The sequence below is a fragment of the Fukomys damarensis genome, unplaced genomic scaffold (assembly GCF_012274545.1).
Source record: "Fukomys damarensis isolate Sample0158 unplaced genomic scaffold, DMR_v1.0_HiC HiC_scaffold_17, whole genome shotgun sequence".
Classification (NCBI taxonomy): Eukaryota; Metazoa; Chordata; class Mammalia; order Rodentia; family Bathyergidae; genus Fukomys; species Fukomys damarensis.
In genome coordinates this window covers 477,642-488,056 of record NW_022900929.1, presented here as the reverse complement: position 1 = coordinate 488,056, position 10,415 = coordinate 477,642, and the positions used below count along the sequence as shown (strand labels likewise).

General features: G+C 38.7%; 1 protein-coding gene across 1 annotated transcript in view; it reads left to right on the top strand.

Annotated features, from left to right (window-relative positions):
- Zscan25 (zinc finger and SCAN domain containing 25) overlaps positions 1–10,133 on the top strand; it is a 54,897-nt gene extending 44,764 nt beyond the window's left edge. The window contains exon 8 of the transcript XR_004517653.1: positions 10,117–10,133. The gene's annotated coding sequence lies outside the window, so the exon portion shown is untranslated. The remainder of the gene's footprint in view (positions 1–10,116) is intronic.
- The last annotated feature ends 282 nt before the right edge of the window (positions 10,134–10,415 follow it).

Below are 10,415 nucleotides of genomic sequence, written 5' to 3'. Positions count from 1 at the left end.
GTGGATGTGTCTCTCTCCCCCCCCCCCTCCCTCCCTCTCTCTCTCTCTCTCTCTCTCTCTCTCCACCATGCATCTCTCCCACCCTCATTTTCTCTCTGTCTCTGTCTCTCTGTCTCTCTACCTCTGCTTTTCTCTCCCTCCTCTTCCCTCCCAGCCCCTCTCACTCATAGTTATTCTCCTCTTGCATGTTTTCTATGGGAGGATGCAGCAAGAGGAGTCTAGCCAAATATTATTCCTTGGATCTCCCAGACTCCCCCAAATGTATAAATAAACTTCAGTATGTTCTTTATCAATTAATAGTCTCAAGTGTTCTCTGATATTCAGACAACATGAACTAAGTCAGCAGTGATGATCAGACGGGGGCATTCTCACACCCTGAAATGCTCTGTTTACATTCCTTCCAAAGACACATCTGTCTATAGTAGTGCATTCAAATCCTGGGTTGACTGTCACTTAGGGGGTTAGATTTTATTTTGTTCATATTGAGAGAAGTTGGAGGCATTTAAGCAACAGAGGGAGGACAGAAGACCCATGTTTTCAGAGGCTCATATTAGTGTTTGTGCTCAGGATTCTGCACATAGGCCCATGTGGGTTCATACAAAACAAATCAGGATATCATTGTCATAGGGAGGAGGGATACAGTGCAGACTCTACTGGCCTTTTGCAACAAATAGCATTGGCACTTATTAATTCACTCAGTTATTTTTTTTTCTGTCTTGTTAATGCTGTTTTTCATGTGGATTTCTCAAAATTTCCTAACATCCTTTGATTTCTCTTTTAGTTATTGGGAATTATTTACATTCTGGGCGAGACCTTGGCCCATCCTGCCCTGACTGCAAGGGCCACTGTGCCACATGGGGATCTGGATCTGCATTGGAGAGACACTGGGGGTCAGAAAGGCCATTGTTATGAGCTTTGGAAGATGGAACAGTGGTGAGCAGCAGAGAGAGGGCCTCTCTGAGGCTTGTTGTGGAAAATTAGAGCCCAATGGGAGACCAACGAGAATCACTGCAATAACAGCAATCTTTGTTTTGATATACCAGGAAGGATAACTAACTTGAACAATCACATCACCTTGGCCAAACTAATACAATCAGCCTCAAACACAGCTTAGAAAAATGATAAAATTGAGGTAACTATTAACCTATCACCTTTAACTACATGAACTAGACCTGCAGTTCTATATCAGAATCAAGGACCAACCAGAAATAGGTTTATAGTAAATAAGCCCTTCAATATAGCAGATTTACCCTCCAGGAAGGAGATTTAGAATAGTTGGGGGGATAGAGAGATAGAAGGAAAGGCAAAGGTTAGAAGCAGGGCTAAAGCACACAGGAAGATCATGCAAACTTTGGCAGAAGTGAAGACAGAAGAAAAAGAGAAGGAAGGAACAAAAACAAGTACAGAACAAACAGTAATGGGAAAACTTTTGTAATGACAATTAGACTATTTCAGTTTTGGTATACTCAGCAGGAAAGCTGACAAGGACAATCACATCACCTGGGCCAGAGTAATACAATCATTATCAGTAATAGCATCAAACACACCTTAGAAAATGATAAATTATGGTAAGTACTAATCTGTCACCTTTACACATAAAAAATAAGTTGTTCAGGAACATGATGGAAACCATAAATGCCCAGCATAGGAAAGAAATGGAATCTGTGATACAGATATCTAGGAGATTAATAACTCCATTGAAAGTATACTCAGAAAAATGAACCAACGTGAGGGCAGAATATCAGATATAGAAGACAGGCTTGTGCATAGCAACCATGAAAAGAGAGATTTCTTAAAAATAGCAAGGCCACAAGAAATCAATCAAACAGCTGCTAGATGATGCAAAGAAGAATTACATAAGATTGATCAGAGTCAATGAAGCACAGGAGACAGTGCAAAGAACATAAAACAAAACAAAACAAAACAAAACAGTGGTTCAAAAGTAATGGCAACAACTCCTCAAGCAGGGAAAAAGAATTTGACATACAGTTAAGTGAGGCATATAGGATTCCAACTAGTCATGATAAAAAACACCCAGGCATATAATAATCAAGATTCCAGAAATTCAAAAGAAGAACAAATTATTAAAAACAGTTAGAGAAAAGAAATAAAGCACATGCAAAGGAAATATCAGAATCACAGCAGACTTCTCAACACAAATACTCAAGTCAGGAAGAGCCTGGAGTGAAGTATTTCAAACCCTAAAAGAAAATGACCTCCAACCCAGATTGAGGTATCCTGCAAAAGTATCTCTCAAAACTGATAGAGAAATAAGATGTTTTCACGACAAAGAACACCTGAGGAACTTCATGAATACCAAAGAAGCACTCCAAAAAATTCTAGACAATATCCTAGAAAAAGGCAATGAGTATTACAACTCCATGAACTCCAACAGAATAAAGCCATCATGCAAGGCAAGAAAACAAATAGAAAAGGGGAAAAAATGAGAAAGCCATGAACTCCAACAGAATAAAGCCATCATGCAAGGCAAGAAAACAAATAGAAAAGGGGAAAAAATGAGAAAGCCAGATTGAACAATATGCTCCATGCAAGAAATACACTTAATTCAAAAAGAAATTCATATATTGAAAATCAAAGAATAGAAAACAATACTCCAAATGACAGGAATCCAGAAAAAAGCAGGAGTAGGTATCCTATTTGCAGATGAAGTGAATTTCAAACCAAAACTAATTGAGAGAGACAAAGAAAGTCACTACAACTTTGTAAAGGGAACAATCCAAGAGGAAGAAATGACAATCATAATGCAACAAATACTAGTGAAACTAACTATAGAAAACAAATATGAAAGGATATGAAAAATCACGAATACAATAGTAGGTGGCCTCAATACCCCACTGTCACAAATAGATGAACTAGACAAAAAAAATTAACAATGAAATAGTAGAACTGAACCAAACTTTTTCTTTCTTTTTTTTTTTCAGCTTTAATTGATTTTATTGGTACATTTTAGGGATACAGTACAGTTACATTCATTGTTGGGATCTTGTACCTCTACATGACAAGTCTTGATTCTCATTTTTTCCCCTTATCTCTGTCCTCCCTTCACCCCCTCCTCCCCTCCCCATCTACAAACACTTTATTTTCATCTTTTCATTCTCTCACATTTTTTTCTTTTCCATTTTTACTCTTCTCCTACCCAGCCCACCTTCCCTACACCTTTAGCTCATTTCTTCCCATTTCTAAATGTTAGCAATCTTATTAGAATCTTATGCATTGTTGCAGATTATTCACACGAGGGAAACTATTCGGTATTTACACATGTGTGACTTATTTATTTCACTTAGGAGTATATCTTCAATATGTATCCATTTTCCTATGAATGAATCTATTTTCTCATTCTTTATGGCTGAGTAATATTCCATTTTATAGAAAAACCACAACTTCTTTATCCAGTTTCCGACGGATGGGCAAATAGGCTGTTTCCAATATTTAGCTATTACAAACTGTGCCGCTATAAACATGGGTGCACATACTTCTCTGTGATATGATTCTTTTAGTTCTCTTGGAAAGATACCCAGCAGAAGGATGGCTGGATCAAATGGAACCTCCAGTCCCAGCTCTTTGAGGTATCTCTTGTTTTCATCTGCATCTCTTGAATGATCAGTGATGTGGAACATTTTTTCAAATATTTTCTTGCTGCTTTTACTTCTTTGTCTGAGAAATGTCTGTTCATTTCGGATGCCCATTTTTGAATCGGGTCTTTATATTTGGGGGGACTGTTTTGAGTTCTTTATATATCCTTGATAATAGTACTTTGTCTGAGGAACAGCTGGTAAAAATTTTTTGCGACATTGTAGATTGTCTCTTAGTTCTGCTGATGGTTTCTTTTGAAGTACAGAAGCTTTTTAGTAAGATAAGATCCCAGTTGTTGATTCTATCTGCTAGTTCCCGTGCTACTGAGGATTTGTTCATAAAGTCTTTTCCTATAGCAATGTCTTCCAGAGTTCTGCCTAACTTACCTTCCAGCAAGTTTAATGTTTCTGTTTTAATATTTAGATCTTTAATCCATTTGGATTTTAATGTAGTGCATGGTGAAAGATAAGGGTCTAATTTTAAACTGTGGCAGGTTGACATCCAGTTTTTCCAACACCATTTATTAAAGAGGCTATCTTTCCTCCGCTGAGGATGGTCAGCTCCTTTGTCAAAGATGAGGTAGCTGAATACATCTGGATTTGTTTTTGTGTCTTCCAGTCTGTTCCACTGATCCTCAGGCCTATTTCTTTACCAGTACCATACTGCTTTTATCACAGTGGCTTTGTAGTATAGTTTCAAATTGGAATTGTTACACCTGGTGCCATGTGCCTGTTGCCTAAAATGGCTTTTGCTATTCTAAGTCTCTTATTGAACCAAACTTTTGAACAAATGGACTTAATAGATGTCTACAGAGTGTTCCACTCCACCAAATAAGAATACACATTCTTCTCAGCTGTACATGAGTTGTTCTCCAAAATAGACCACTTTGTAGCTCATAGAACATGCATAAATAAATACAGTGGAATTGAAGTTATCCCTGTATATTGTCAGACCATAGCACATTGAAATTGGAGATTAATAGCAAAAGAAACCACAAGAACTTCACAATCACATGGAAATTGAAAAACACCCTCTTAAACAACTAATAGGTCATAGATGAAATTAAAAAATTAGTTTCTACAAGTAAATGATAATGACAATAAAACATATGGAACATGATAAAAGCATTCCTACAAGGAAAATTGATAGCAATGAATGCCCATATTAGGAAACAGGGAGCTCAAGTAAACAACCTACTGCTGAACCTCATGCTTCTAGAAAAAGAAGAACAAGACAAATCCAAAGCTTATACAGGGGAGGAAATTGTAAAGATCAGAGTAGAAATTGATGCAATATATAGTAAGAGAATGATACAAAAAATTAATGAATTGAAGAGGTGGTTCTTTGAAGGAATAAATAAAATTGAGAAAGCCTTAGCCATCCTTGTGTGTGTTGGGTATTTTGTTTCAACAATGAGAAAAGTAACTAGATATTGAGGGTGTAACCTGGAAGGGTACACCTTCCTTATCAGCTTCTCCCTCCTCTCTTTACCTGCTGGCTGCTATGACATGAGGAAATTACTCTTATTCTCTGCTATGGTGCTTCTGTTTTTGATCCAGCCAACCATGGACTGTTGCTATAAGCCAAAATAAATTTCTCCTCCTTTAAATTGTGGACGTCAGGTATTTAGTACCAGAGTCAAGGAAAGAGACAAAAACACATGGATAGATATATTATAGCATGGACTGGAAATGGAATGTTATTTAGCCATATAGCAGTGAAGTACTGAGGGATGCTATATAACATGGATGTCACTTGAAAACATCATGCTGGTTAAAGAATCCTGAAACAAGTGTGCAGATAGTGTCTGGCTTTGTTTATGTGAGGTGCTCAGAATCACTATTCCCATAGAGACAGAAATACTATGGTTGTTGCCAGTTAATGGGAGGGAGGACAGTGCAGAGGAACAATTTTACAGACGGAGAGTTTCATTTAGTATTGTCAGGAATGTTGTTGTTGTTTTTCTTTTTTTGGTACCAGGAATTGAACTCGGGTTCTCTCACCTGCAAGGCAGGTAGTGTCACCAATGAGCTAAATCCCCGGCCCAGGAATGTTTTGATACTAGACACAGGTGGTGTTTGCATACCACTGTCGGTGTACAAAATCCCACTATCTTGTTCACTTTGCAAAGATTAATTTTGTGTTACGTGGTTTTCCCTTGCATATAATTTTAAAAACTCCAAATACATGCTGCCGTATGACACATGTCACTGTGCTTCCTGCAAAGCCCAGTGATGTATCCAGGGGCATTGCCCAGCCCCAGCCTTCCTAACAAGGGTCCAGGGGTGAGCCTTAGTCCCAGGAATACAGGCTCCATGATCTAGTTTATAATTTGAAAACAACCTTATTAGCTGCAGTTAAAAGCATAGTTCAGTAACTACACCATGCAACCAAGAATTAACATTCATACACACTAAGCTATGATTTGAGTATGTGCTCCGAGTTCATGTGTTGGAAACTGAATCTCAATGCAGCAGGATTAAGAGGCAGAAGCTTTAAGAGGAGATTAGATCCTGAGGGGTTCTGTTCTCATAAACAGACTAATGTTCTTATCAGAGGAAGGATCAGTTATTGCAGGACTGGGTTACCGATGAATGGATGATTCTCTCTCTCTCTCTCTCTCTCTCTCTCTCTCTCTGTCTCATCCCTCACCTTCCCTTCCCCCTCTCACTCATAGCCATTCTCTTCTTGCATGTTTTCTATGGAAGGATGCAACAAGAGGACTCTAGTCAGATGCCAATTATCAGACCTTGGATCTCCCAGTCTCCAAAAAATAAAAAAATTTTTTAAAAAAAGGAAAAGTATGCTTTTCATAAGTCAGTTATCTAAAGTGTTCTTTAATATTCAAATACCATGAACTAAATCAGCAGTGATGATCAGACTGGGCCATTCTCACACTCTGAAATGCCCTAAATACTTTCCCTCAGAAGACTCCTTTGTCTGTGATAGTGCAATCAAATTTGATGTTGACTGTCACTTAGGGGGTTACAATTTATTTTGGGCATGTTGAGAGAAGTTGGAGGCATTTAAGTAACAGAAGGAAGTCAGAAAGTCTATATTTTTGGAGCTCTTATTAGTGTTTGACCACAGGACTCTGTACAAAAGGCCAGTGTGGGTCCATACAAAAGAAATCAGGATATCACTGCCATAGGGAGGGTGGAAACAGTGCAGACTCTACTGACCTCCTGTGACAAACAGCATTGGCACTTATTAGTTCACTCAGTTATTCTTTCTCGGTTTTGTTGTTTTTGGCTGTGGTTTTCTCAAAATTTCCTAACATCCTCTGATTTCTCTTTTATTTATTGGGTAATTATTTGCATTCTGATTTCTTTTTTTTTTTTCTGTAAAGAGGATTGAACTCGGGTACTTGCACTTTTGAGGCAGATGGCAGAACCACTGAGCTAAACTCCTGACCTTACATTATGCTTTCTTTTTAACTGGTGTCACAGCTCTTTGCAGTACTTGTCTTTCTGCCCATACCATGAGTTCAGTGAACACAGAATTTAGTGATGGGGAGAGGTCTATGCATATTGTTTTTGTGATCACAACACTTCTGCAGTATTTAACTACAATTTTTTGGCAATAGAGATTGAATCCAGGGTCCTCACTTGGAGCTACATTCCCAGCCTTTCAAAAAAATTTTAGAGATGTGTTTCCTCTAAGTTGCTAAGTTGTCCAGGCTGGACTTGAACTTGTAATCCTCCTGCCTCAGCCTCTCAGCATGCTATGAATACAAGTGTGCTCCACCACACACAGTTTGCTGCTATATTCTGAGTGTTGTGGGAGGTGTGGAAGCAAATATTTCCCCAAATGTCACGCTGACATGACCCATCAGGTTTTTCATGAAGCTCCTTGTTAATCAGGCGAGCATGGTGGCAGCACAAATTGGAAACACGAGATCTGGTTCTGGGCTCTGGCTTCCTGGTCTAATTGCTTGGGGAAATTTTTTCCCTGGCTATAGGTTTGACTTGTATGTATGTGGGATTTAAATAATCCTAGAATCACTTACCTCATGTAGTTGTCATGAGGATTCATTCAGAGAGATAGGAAGGGTAGGGGAAAGGGAATAAGGGAAAAGAAACAAATATGAGAAAATGAAAAAATGGAAATAAAGTGTTTGTAGATGGGGAGGGGAGGAGTGGGTGAAGGGAGGGCAGGGACAAGGGGAAAAAAATGAGAACAAAGACCTGTCATGTAAAGGTAAAATATCCCAGTAATGAATGTAACTGTACTGTATACCTGGAATGTATCAATAAACTCAATAAAAAGAAAAAAAGAACTTTATAAACTATGATGTAGATGTGTACACAGGTTAGTGGTTAATTTATCAGGAAAGACTCTTCAGAGTGGAGTAGAAAGTGAACAGGGATGCTGAAGTCTTCTCACTTTTTCTTAAAATTCACAGAAGGGCTTATCCTCCAGAGTAAAGGGACAGATGGGATGACTCCTGTCTTGCCTCGGCCCTGCAGGTCATTTTTCTAGCTGTCCTCACCTTGATCTTGTGTAGGAGTAGAGCCCCCAGTCACTTCTTATTCTGAAAGCTGGCACTGTGGTACCAATCCCCCAACCATTCCTGTGTGGTTGTGGGTGAGACTGAACATGTGGGAAAGATTAAGGCTGCGGGCTTTAGATTCAGCCCACTTAAACCCGAGTCCTATCTATAATTGATGCAATGCCAGAAGAATTCATAGCAGCTAACTTTTGGAAGTAGCCTGTATGTCAGTCAGCAGATAAATGCATAAGAAAGTGTGGTGTTCATACACAGTGGAGCAACTCCTTTGCCATGAAGAAGGAAAAGCTTGAGAGTCATTAGTAAGAAAGTAGATGCACCATGAGACCATAATATTAAGTGAAGTAAACCAGACACATGTGCTTGATTATCACATGGTTTCTCTTATAATGGAAATCCAAAATATAAAAAGGGGCAAAATAAAAAATTGATAATAGGCGGGGATTTAGCTCAGTGGTTCTGCTGCCTGCCTCACAAGCGCAAGGACCCAAATTCAATCCCAGGTACAAAAAAAAAAAAAAATTGATAATAGGAACTAGGGAGAAAGACCTCTTGCAAATTGGAAGTGGACCAAGAGATAGTGGCAGAGGGAAGAGAGGAGATTGTAAAGGGATGAAAGAAGATTTAAGATGTATTATGCACATGTACCTCATGAGGTACTGCAAACATGTACTAATGAAAAAATAAAAATTGAGAAGAGATAAATATTACTCATTTTGGTGGGTATAGTTTGCTTAATTGTGATTCTGCAATCATAATAATACCTTTCTCCTAGGATAGGTGCTATATCAGCTAATGTGGGTAAAGTACACAGGACAGTAAAAACTTAGCTATTATTATCTGACAAAAGTTTCTCTCTGTCTCCCTGTGTCTGCCTCTCTCTCGCTCTCTCTCTCTCTCTCTCTCTCTCTGTCTCTGTCACTCTCTTTCTCCTCTCCACCCGCCCACCCTGTGCGATGTCTTTTTCTCGACATTCTCAGTTGAGAAAACATTGTAGAATGTAGATCTCAGTGTGTCCATGGTAGATAATTTCTCCCATGTCCAGTGGATCTTAGCCTTGTGTTCCCTTCTGCCCTCGGGAACTCTTGGTTCTTGACTGAGCTGGAGAACCCAAGAGATCCTAGTGATACATGACATAAGGAGAGTAATGAGAAGCTCCTGTCTTTTAGAAAATCCTAGAGGGAAGCTGGCAGTTTTGATGGAGTCCTGTGATTTGGATAATGGGAACTTTGGTCATCTTAGATGAGCTCTGGCCAATTTCTGTCATGGTCAGACAAAGAACAAGGCCAAAGCATGCACAAAGCCACACATTCTCTTCCATCAAGTCCTATTGATTCTGTTTTCTTTGCGTCTTTCAAAGGAGGCCAGAGCTGAAGCAAAGAAAGAAGGGTCACCTGTGTCAAGTCCCTCTGGGAACTTCAGTGGAGGATTTTGTACCTCTTAGCATTCATCTAAATTTGTAATTCAGTATTTATTTATGTGGTATTTTTATTTGTTTTTATTAGTATACAATTCTATTATAGACTAGTAGTATTCATTTGAGGGGTCATATCTATATATCTATCTATCTATATATTTTTCTCATTCTCATTTCCTTTTTCACATTCCCTTACATCCTTCTATATTTCTAGAGGTGTGTGGTTAGTTTTTAACCTCTTTTTCTCCCCTAACAGAGTGCAAGCTGTGCGAAGGCTGAGATTCTGACTCTTATAAATGTAATACTTTGTATGTGTCCTGAACACAGCAGGCATTCTGCTCCACTAACATCTGATTATGTTGAGTGAGACACCCACACTCTGTAATCCTGAAAGCAGTCTCAGATCTGAGATTCTTCTCCCTCCTCCAGTGAGGAGACCCAGGAGAGATGGCTACTGTCTTTATTCAACCATCAAATCTTAGCTATGACATGGCTCCCCAAATGGCAAGAATAAGTTTGGCCGCACTGAAAAGAATGGGAACTTGAAAGCTGAATTAGACAAACATCTTGCTTTTGTTTTTTTCTCTTTGCATAGCCACGGTTGTGAACTGTGAAATTTGAATCTAATGCTCAAAAATTCCCAGGTCATCCTAGAAGAGGTATCACTTTGGCTCACTTATACATGATCAGAAGTGTCAGTTGGTGGCAGACCTTACATCACTTAGTCCCCAGGCAACCTGTCCACTCTTACAGGTATGTGAGCCTATGCTTCTCTGGGTGTTGTTTGAGATATAATTTTGATTCATTTATTTTACTTTATTTATTTATTTTTATTGGTACATTTCATGTTTATAGTAAAATGACATTGATTATTGGAAATTTATACCTTTACAT